Below are 10,694 nucleotides of genomic sequence, written 5' to 3' on the forward strand. Positions count from 1 at the left end.
CATGGGGGAAACAAAGGGTAATATACATTTAGTCTGATGAGGGAATGTGAACCAGGTGTGCGGGAAAACAAGACATAACAAATGGAAAACGAAAGGTGGAGCGGCGATGGCTAGAAGACCAGTGACGTCGACCGCCGAACGCCTCCTGAACAAGGAGAGGGACCGACTTCGGCGGAAGTCGTGACAGAAACGCTTATAATAGTAAAAAAATGTCCCCAAATTACAAACTCTTAAATATATTGTTATAATATTATAAAGTTGTTCTAAAAGTCTAAATCCGCTCTAACTTCGGAAATAATCCCACAATGCCCTGCGGTCAGTGTCACACCATGAATGAAAAACTTTGTAAAAAAGTTAAATAAATTTGTGAGAGGCGGAATGGACGTCTTAAACAGCCAGTAGCAGTGCCCGATAACGATGAGACGGCCTATAGGGAGGAGGTCAGAGACCTGGCAGTGTGGTGCCAGTACAACAACCTTTCCCTCAACGTGAGCAAGACAAAGGAGCTGATTGTGGACTACAGGAAAAGGAGGACCGAACAGGCCCCCATTAACATCGACGGGGCTGTAGTGGAGCAGGTTGAGAGCTTAGAGTTCCTTGGTGTCTTCATCACCAAGAAACTATCATGATCCAAACACACCAAGACAGTCGTGAAGAGGGCACGACAATGCCTAATTCCCCCTCATGGGGCTGAAAAGATTTGGCATGGGTCCCCAGATGCTCAAAAAGTTCTACAGCTGCACCGTCGAGAGCATCCTGACCGCTTGCATCACCGCCTGGTATGGCAACTGCTCGGCATCTGACCGTGAGGAGTTACAGAGAGTAGTGCATATGGCCCAGTACATCACTGGGGCCAAGCTTTCTGCCATCAAAGACATACAGTATATACTAGGTGGTGTCAGAGGAAGGTCCAAAAAATTGTCAAAGACTCCAGTCACCCAAGTCATTGACTGTTCTCTCTGGTACCGCATGGCAAGCGGTATCGGAGTGCCAAGTATAGGACCAAAAGGCTCCACAACAGCTTCTACCACCAGCCATTGTTGGTTAAGGGCTTGTAAGCATTTCACGTTAAGGTCTACTACCCCTGTTGTATTCGGCACATGTGACAAATACAAAACTTTTTTTTTTCATTTATGGTATGGGCAGGCTTAAGCTACGGACAAGAACACACTTGCATATTATCGATGGCAATTTGAATGCACAGAGATACCGTGACGAGATCCTGAGGCCCACTGTCGTGCCATTTATCAGCCGCCATCACCTCATGTTTCAGCATGATAATGCACAGCCCCGTGTCTCAAGGATCTGTTCGCAATTCCTGGAAGCTGAAAATGTCCCAGTTCTTCCATGGCCTGCATACTCACCAGACATGTCACCCATTGAGCATGTTTAGGATGCTCTGGATGGAAGTGTACGACAGAGTGTTCCAGTACCCGCCAATATCCAGCAACTTCACACAGCCATTGAAGAGGAGTGGGACAACATTCCACAGAACACAGCCTGATTAACAGCCTGATCAACAGTCTGATCAACAGTCTGATCAACAGTCTGATCAACAGTCTGATCAACAGTCTGATCAACAGCCTGATCAACAGCCTGATCAACAGTCTGATCAACAGTCTGATCAACAGTCTGATCAACAGCCTGATCAACAGCCTGATCAACAGCCTGATCAACAGCCTGATCAACAGCCTGATCACCAGTCTGATCAACAGCCTGATCAACAGCCTGATCAACAGCCTGATCAACAGCCTGATCAACAGCCTGATCAACAGCCTGATCAACAGCCTGATCAACAGCCTGATCAACAGTCTGATCAACAGCCTGATCAACAGCCTGATCAACAGCCTGATCAACAGTCTGATCAACAGCCTGATCAACAGCCTGATCAACAGCCTGATCATCTCTATACGCTAAACTAGACAAATGGTGGTCACACCAAAAGCTGACTGATTTTGTGCCCCTACCTTTTGTTTAAGGGTATCTGTGACCAACAGATCCATATCTGTATTCCCAGTCATGTGAAATCCAAAGATTAGGTTCTAATGAATGTATTTCAATTGACTGATTTCCTTATTTAAAAAAATAAATGTTGTACTTTTATTTAACTAGCGGCAAGTCAGTTAAGAACAAATTCTTATTTACAATGACTGCCTAGGAACAGTGGGTTAACTGCCTTGTTCAGGGGCAGAACGACATATTTATACCTTGGCAGCTCTGGGATTCGATCTAGCAACCTTTTGGTTACTGGCCCAACGCTCTAACCACTAGACTACCTGCCGCCCCGGCAGACCTGTTACTCAGTAAAATATTTGAAATTGTTGCATGTTGTGTTTATATTTTTATTCAGTATATTTGAAAATATGTCTGTTAATTCGTAGATATTTTTGGAAAAAGAAAGCCTCAAGACCAGCCACCGTAACTGTAACCACCGATCCCTACGTCTTTTCCTATTTTCATACAATATACTGTAGCTCAGTAATTGTTATTTATTTTAGAGTAATCCTCAGTGTCCAGGGCTGTACTGCAACACTGCTCTATAACAACCATGTAGCTATCTAGATGTTTCATAAAATGTACTCTACCCATACTCAAAACCCTATGCTATGATCTAAGGGGGCAGTTTACAGCTATCCGCAGTACTGACGGTTATTTTCCATGGTAATTCCCTGGACGAGAAGGTTTAGCATTAGCACTTGGCCAACTACAAAAGGCGCTAGCTACCCTACGGCCTTTAATGTCCTAACGCCTAATACATTTATAATCATCTAGAGTTGGCATAGAGGAGCTAGTTTGGCATCCTGATGGTTAAGTCATAAGTATAACATGTTGAAGTGAAGGACAAAAGAGCCATAGATGGAGGGAGGTAGAGACAGAGAGAGAGAGAGAGAGAGAGAGAGAGAGAGAGAGGTGGAGAGGGAGGGAGAGAGGGAGGAAGACAGAGAGAGAGAGAGAGAGAGGGAGAGAGAGAGAGAGAGAGGGAGAGGTGGAGGGAGGGAGAGAGAGAGGAAGATAGAGCGAGAGAGAGAGAGAGAGGGAGAGATGGAGGGAGAGAGAGAGAGAGAAAGAGAGAGGTGGAGGGAGCGAGAGAGAGAGAGAGAGATGGAGGGAGAGAGAGAGAGAGAGGGGGAGAGAGAGGTGGAGGGAGGGAGAGAGAGAGAGGGGGATAGAGCGAGAGAGAGAGAGGGAGAGATGGAGGGAGTGAGAGAGAGAAAGCTAATGTTAGTGAGTAAATCTTCATCAGGTACCCATCTGCTTCCCTCCTCCTCCTCTTCCTCCTCCTCCTCTTCTTCCTTCTCCTAAGTAAATTAAGGCGAAAATCAGTCAGAAGATTAATTAATCTCATCAGGACTGTATGTTGAGAGAGGGCAGATTAAATCAAGAGGGCAGATTAAATCAAGAGGGCAGATTAAATCAAGTTTAAACAAATCCCCCCCCAACCATGGTCACCCTACCCTTCCCAACAATGGTCACCCTACCCTTCCCAACCATGGTCACCCTACCCTTCCCAACCATGGTCACCCTACCCTTCCCAAATATGGTCACCCTACCTTCTCTGGCTGCTTCCCAAATGTCAACCAATTCCTATTGAGTCTATAGGGTAGTATACTGACCAGAGTCTATAGGGTAGTCTATAGGGTAGAACACTGACCAGAGTCTATAGGGTAGTATACTGACCAGAGTCTATAGGGTAGTCTATAGGGTAGTATACTGACCAGAGTCTATAGGGTAGTCTATAGGGTAGAACACTGACCAGAGTCTATAGGGTAGTATACTGACCAGAGTCTATAGGGTAGTCTATAGGGTAGTATACTGACCAGTCTATAGGGTAGTCTATAGGGTAGTACAATGACCAGAGTCTATAGGGTAGTATACTGACCAGAGTCTATAGGGTAGTCTATAGGGTAGTATACTGACCAGTCTATAGGGTAGTACACTGACCAGAGTCTATAGGGTAGTCTATAGGGTAGTACAATGACCAGAGTCTATAGGGTAGTATACTGACCAGAGTCTATAGGGTAGTCTATAGGGTAGTATACTGACCAGTCTATAGGGTAGTACACTGACCAGAGTCTATAGGGTAGTCTATAGGGTAGTACAATGACCAGAGTCTATAGGGTAGTATACTGACCAGAGTCTATAGGGTAGTGTACTGACCAGAGTATATAGGGTAGTCTATAGGGTAGTATACTGACCAGAGTCTATAGGGTAGTATACTGACCAGAGTCTATAGGGTAGTCTATAGGGTAGTACACTGACCAGAGTCTATAGGGTAGTATACTGACCAGAGTCTATAGGGTAGTCTATAGGGTAGTACAATGACCAGAGTCTATAGGGTAGTACAATGACCAGAGTCTATGGGGTAGTCTATAGGGTAGTACACTGACCAGAGTCTATAGGGTAGTCTATAGGGTAGTACAATGACCAGAGTCTATAGGGTAGTCTATAGGGTAGTACAATGACCAGAGTCTATAGGGTAGTCTATAGGGTAGTACAATGACCAGAGTCTATAGGGTAGTCTATAGGGTAGTCTATAGGGTAGTACAATGACCAGAGTCTATAGGGTAGTCTATAGGGTAGTACAATGACCAGAGTCTATAGGGTAGTCTATAGGGTAGTACAATGACCAGAGTCTATAGGTTGGACACTGACCAGAGTCTATAGGGTAGTCTATAGGGTAGTACACTGACCAGAGTCTATAGGGTAGTACACTGACCAGAGTCTATAGGGTAGTCTATAGGGTAGTACAATGACCAGAGTCTATAGGGTAGTACACTGACCAGAGTCTATAGGGTAGTCTATAGGGTAGTACAATGACCAGAGTCTATAGGGTAGTGTACTGACCAGAGTCTATAGTCTATATAGACTGAACGTCCTAACAAACCGGGAACTATACAAATGTAAAATAAAAGTACTGAGAATGTTATAAAAAGGTTGTGACACGGTCCTCAGTGACGTCCTGGACACATAAAAGGAAGGTCCCCCCAGAGAACGTTCCCTTTGGACTCTAATTCAACATTCTTAGAACGTTCCCTTTGGACTATACATCAACATTCTTAGAACGTTCCCTTTGGACTATACGTCAACATTCTTAGAACGTTCCCTTTGGACTATACGTCAACTTTCTTAGAACGTTCCCTTTGGACTATACGTCAACATTCTTAGAACGTTCCCTTTGGACTATACGTCAACATTCTTAGAACGTTCCCTTTGGACTATACGTTAACATTCTTAGAACGTTCCCTTTGGACTATACGTCAACATTCTTAGAACGTTCCCTTTGGACTATACGTCAACATTCTTAGAACGTTCCCTTTGGACTATACGTCAACATTCTTAGAACGTTCCCTTTGGACTATACGTCAACATTCTTAGAACGTTCCCTTTGGACTATACGTCAACATTCTTAGAACGTTCTCATAACGTCAGTGGGATAACGTCAAGCTCAAGAGACCTAACGGGAACGTTGCCGAATGTCCTCAGAACATCCCCTGTTTGCTGGGTGAGGCCTCTGATGGAGAATGAGTCTCAAATGGCACCCTATTCCATATATAGCACCCTATTCCCTATAAAGTACCCTATTCCTATATGGTCTAAAGTAGTGCACTATATAGAGAATAGGGTGCGATTTGGGACGCAGAAAATGAGGAACTGAACTCTCTCAAACTGCCAGAGTACAGCTCCGCAGCTGGAAACCAGGGGAACAAAACAATCATTCACCATCTCCTAGCAACAAAGGAACCCATTCAAGCAGCCACTCACAACAATCAAGGCCACTGCTCTTTTCTACATTTCCACTTCACTCCTAGATGAGGGAGCCGCTGGTTCAGAGGGGTCTCTTTTCATAACCTTATTGTATTTGCATCAGCTGTAGAACTCAGCTAGGCTCTAGGCTCAGTGCTCACGTCCCAAGTGCCACCCTATGCCCCTATATAATGTATAGGCCCCTGGTCAAAAAGTAGTGCGCACTATAAATAGGGAATAGGGTGCCAATTGGGATAGACGGTGTTGCCTGTTCACTCATTTAGTAAGCAGGCCCAGATGTGTTGGGAGGGAGAAGTGTGTGTGTGTGTGTGTGTGTGTGTGTGTGTGTGTGTGTGTGTGTGTGTGTGTGTGTGTGTGTGTGTGTGTGTGTGTGTGTGTGTGTGTGTGTGTGTGAGTATGTGTGTGTGTGTGTGTGTGTGTGTGTGTGAGTATGTGTGTGTGTGTGTGTGTGTGTGTGTGTGTGTGTGTGTGTGTGTGTGTGTGTGTGTGTGTGTGTGTGTGTGTGTGTGTGTGTGTGTGTGTGTGTGTGTGCGTCAGGCTCCAGGTCTCCTCCCAGGTTGATACTGGTGCTGTGGACCGATGCTACGTTAGCGGTGTGTGAATCCAGGCCTTGTATCGCTAGCTGTTATTCCTTCACTGTTGGCAATCAGAGGGATGTTGGCTTGGCACACTGGGCTGGTTCCACTAGCTATCATTAGCACCCTTAGGTCTGCATACAGCACTATAGTAGTCTACAGAACATCACCACTGTGTCTGAATACTACAGTCCTACAGTACACAACATCACCACTATGTCTGAATACTACAGTCCTACAGTACACGACATCACCACTATGTCTGAACAGTACAGTCCTACAGTACACAACATCACCACTATGTCAGAATAGAGATATACAATAGGCTGTATCACCACACAACTGTGTCTAAATTCATGACTACAATACCACTACCCCACCACAGTGCTTCTTCGAGCCCCTACCCCCGTATATGGGCCCACTACCCCACCACAGTGCCTCTATGGGCCCACTACCCCACCACAGTGCCTCTATGGACCCACTACCCCACCACAGTTCCTCTATGGGCCCACTACCCCACCACAGTACATCTATGGGCCCACTACCCCACCACAGTGCCTCTATGGGCCCACTTCCCCTCCACAGTGCCTCTATGGGCCCACTACCCCACCACAGTGCCTCTATGGGCCCACTACCCCACCACAGTGCCTCTATGGGCCCACTACCCCACCACAGTGCCTCTATGGGCCCACTACCCCACCACAGTTCCTCTATGGGCCCACTACCCCACCACAGTGCCTCTATGGGCCCACTTCCCCACCACAGTACCTCTATGGGCCCACTTCCCCACCACAGTACCTATATGGGCCCACTACCCCACCACAGTTCCTCTATGGGCCCACTACCCCACCACAGTGCCTCTATGGGCCCACTACCCCACCACAGTGCCTCTATGGACCCACTACCCCCGTATATGGGCCCACTACCCCACCACAGTGCCTCTATGGGCCCACTACCCCACCACAGTGCCTCTATGGGCCCACTTCCCCACCACAGTGCCTCTATGGGCCCACTACCCCACCACAGTGCCTCTATGGGCCCACTACCCCACCACAGTGCCTCTATGGGCCCACTACCCCACCACAGTGCCTCTATGAGCCCACTACCCCACCACAGTGCCTCTATGGGCCCACTACCCCACCACAGTGCCTCTATGGGCCCACTACCCCACCACAGTACCTCTATGGGCCCACTACCCCACCACAGTGCCTCTATGGGCCAACTACCCCACCACAGTGCCTCTATATGGGCCCACTACCCCACCACAGTTCCTCTATGGGCCCACTACCCCACCACAGTGCCTCTATGGGCCCACTACCCCACCACAGTGCCTCTATGGGCCCACTACCCCCGTATATGGGCCCACTACCCCACCACAGTGCCTCTATGAGCCCCTACCCCACCACAGTGCCTCTATGGGCCCCCTACCCCACCACAGTGCCTCTATATGGGCCCACTACCTCACCACAGTGCCTCTATATGGGCCCACTACCTCACCACAGTGCCTCTATGGGCCCACTACCCCACCACAGTGCCTCTATATGGGCCTATAGTCCTGTTCTTCTGGAATGACGCAGGGTGGAACAGCTGACACACACACAAGGCTATCAGACTCATTCTAACAGACACAGGAAACAAAACTAGGGATTTGTATTGTTTGGTTTCTCCCTGGACAGCTATAACCCCTTACCTTCCTACCAAATTCTGAATTAGAGTTGAACAATATAGACTGTGAGTTCCTGTGAGTTCCTGTGAGAGACTAACATGGAATAGAGAGACTCCTGAATGCACTGAATGCCCTCTGCTGCAGCAGCTGCACACACTCAAGCGTTCCCTCCTCCTCTCCTCCTCTCACCCCCTCCTCTCACCCCTCCTCTCATCCCCTCTTCTCACCCCCTCCTCTCACCCCTCCTCTCACCCCTCCTCTCATCCCCTCTTCTCATCCCCTCCTCTCACCCCCTCCTCCTCTCCTCCTCTCACCCCCTCCTCTCACCCCTCCTCTCACCCCTCCTCTCATCCCCTCTTCTCATCCCCTCCTCTCACCCCCTCCTCCTCTCCTCCTCTCACCCCCTCCTCCTCTCACCCCCTCCTCTCACCCCTCCTCTCATCCCCTCTTCTCATCCCCTCCTCTCACCCCCTCCTCCTCTCCTCCTCTCACCCCCTCCTCTCATCCCCTCTTCTCATCCCCTCCTCTCACCCTCTCGTCCTCTCCTCCTCTCACCCCTCCTCTCACCCCCGCCTCCCTCCTCCTCTCCTCCTCTCACCCCCTCCTCCCTCCTCCTCTCCTCCCCTCCTCTCCTCCTCTCACCCCCTCCTCCTCTCCTCCTCTCACCCCCCCATCCCTCCTCCTATCACCCCCTCCTCCCTCTTACTCTCCTCTTCTCACCCCCTCCTCCCTCTTCCTCTCCTCCTCTCCCCCTCTCCTCCTCTCCTCCCTCCTCTCACCCCCTCCTCCCTCCTCCTCCCCTCCTCTCCTCCTCCTCTCACCCCTTCCTCCCTCCTCCTCTCCTCCCTCCTCCTCTCCCCCCCTCCTCCCTCCTCCTCTCCTCCTCTCCTCCTCCTCTCACCCCCTCCTCCCTCCTCCTCTCCTTCTCTCACCCCCTCCTCCCTCCTCCCGCCCCCCTCCTCCTCTCCTCCTCTCACCCCCTCCTCCCTCCTGCTCTCCTCCTCTCACCCCCTCCTCCTCTCCTCCTCTCACCCCCTCCTCCCTCCTCCTCTCCTCCTCCCCCCCTACTCCTCTCCTCCTCTCACCCCCTCCTCCCTCCGCCTCTCTCCCCCTCTCCTCTCCTCCTCTCATAACTCCCTCTCCTCTCCCCCTCTCCTCTCCTCCTCTCACCCTCTCCTCCCTCCTCCTCTCCTATCCTCCTCTCCTCCTCTCACCCCCTCCTCCTCTCCTCCTCTCCTCCTCTCACCCCTCCTCCTCTCACCCCTCCTCTCACCCCTCCTCCTCTCCTCCTCTCCTCCCTCCTCTTCTCCTCCTCTCACCCCCTCCTCTCCCCCCTCACCACTAGACCTGTAGGTCAAACTAACACAGATAGTATTTAGAATGCACATAAACATGAGGGTTGGGGTCAGAACAGACTGCTAGTGATCAAAATGCATAGCAATGAACAAGGATGCAGAAGGCAGCAAGGAGTATCAGCAGCAGCAGTATCATCAGTATCATCATCAGTATCATCATCAGTATCATCAGTATCATCAGCAGTATCATCAGTATCATCAACAGTATCAACAGTATCAACAGTATCAACAGTATCAACAGTATCAGCAGTATCATCAGTATCAACAGTATCATCAGTATCATCAGCAGTATCATCAGTATCATCAACAGTATCAACAGTATCAACAGTATCAACAGTATCAACAGTATCAACAGTATCATCAGTATCATCATCAGTATCATCATCAGTATCATCAGTATCATCAGCAGTATCATCAGTATCATCAACAGTATCAACAGTATCAACAGTATCAACAGTATCAACAGTATCAACAGTATCATTAGTATCAACAGTATCATCAGTATCATCATCAGTATCATCATCAGTATCATCAGTATCATCAGCAGTATCATCAGTATCAACAGTATCAACAGTATCAGCAGTATCATCAGTATCATCAACAGTATCAACAGTATCAGCAGTATCATCAGTATCAACAGTATCAACAGTATCATCAGTATCATCATCAGTATCATCATCAGTATCAGCAGTATCATCAGCAGTATCATCAGTATCAACAGTATCAACAGTATCATCAGTATCATCATCAGTATCATCATCAGTATCATCAGTATCATCATCAGTATCATCAGTATCAACAGTATCAACAGTATCAGCAGTATCATCAGTATCATCAACAGTATCAACAGTATCAACAGTATCAACAGTATCAACAGTATCAACAGTATCAATAGTATCAATAGTATCAACAGTATCAACAGTATCAACAGTATCAACAGTATCATCAGTATCAACAGTATCAGTATCATCAACAGTATCAGCAGTATCAGCAGTATCAGCAGTATCAGCAGTATCATCAGTATCAACAGTATCATCAGTATCAGCAGTATCAGCAGTATCAGCAGTATCATCAGTATCAACAGTATCAACAGTATCATCAGTATCATCAACAGTATCAACAGTATCAGCAGTATCAACAGTATCAATAGTATCAGCAGTATCATCAGTATCAGCAGTATCATCAGTATCAATAGTATCATTAGTATCAACAGTATCATCAGTATCAGCAGTATCAGCAGTATCAACAGTATCAATAGTATCAGCAGTATCAACAGTATCAACAGTATCAGCAGTATCAACAGTATCAATAGTATCAGCAGTATCATCAGTA

This window comes from Salvelinus namaycush, chromosome 19 (assembly GCF_016432855.1).
Source record: "Salvelinus namaycush isolate Seneca chromosome 19, SaNama_1.0, whole genome shotgun sequence".
Lineage (NCBI taxonomy): Eukaryota > Metazoa > Chordata > Actinopteri > Salmoniformes > Salmonidae > Salvelinus > Salvelinus namaycush.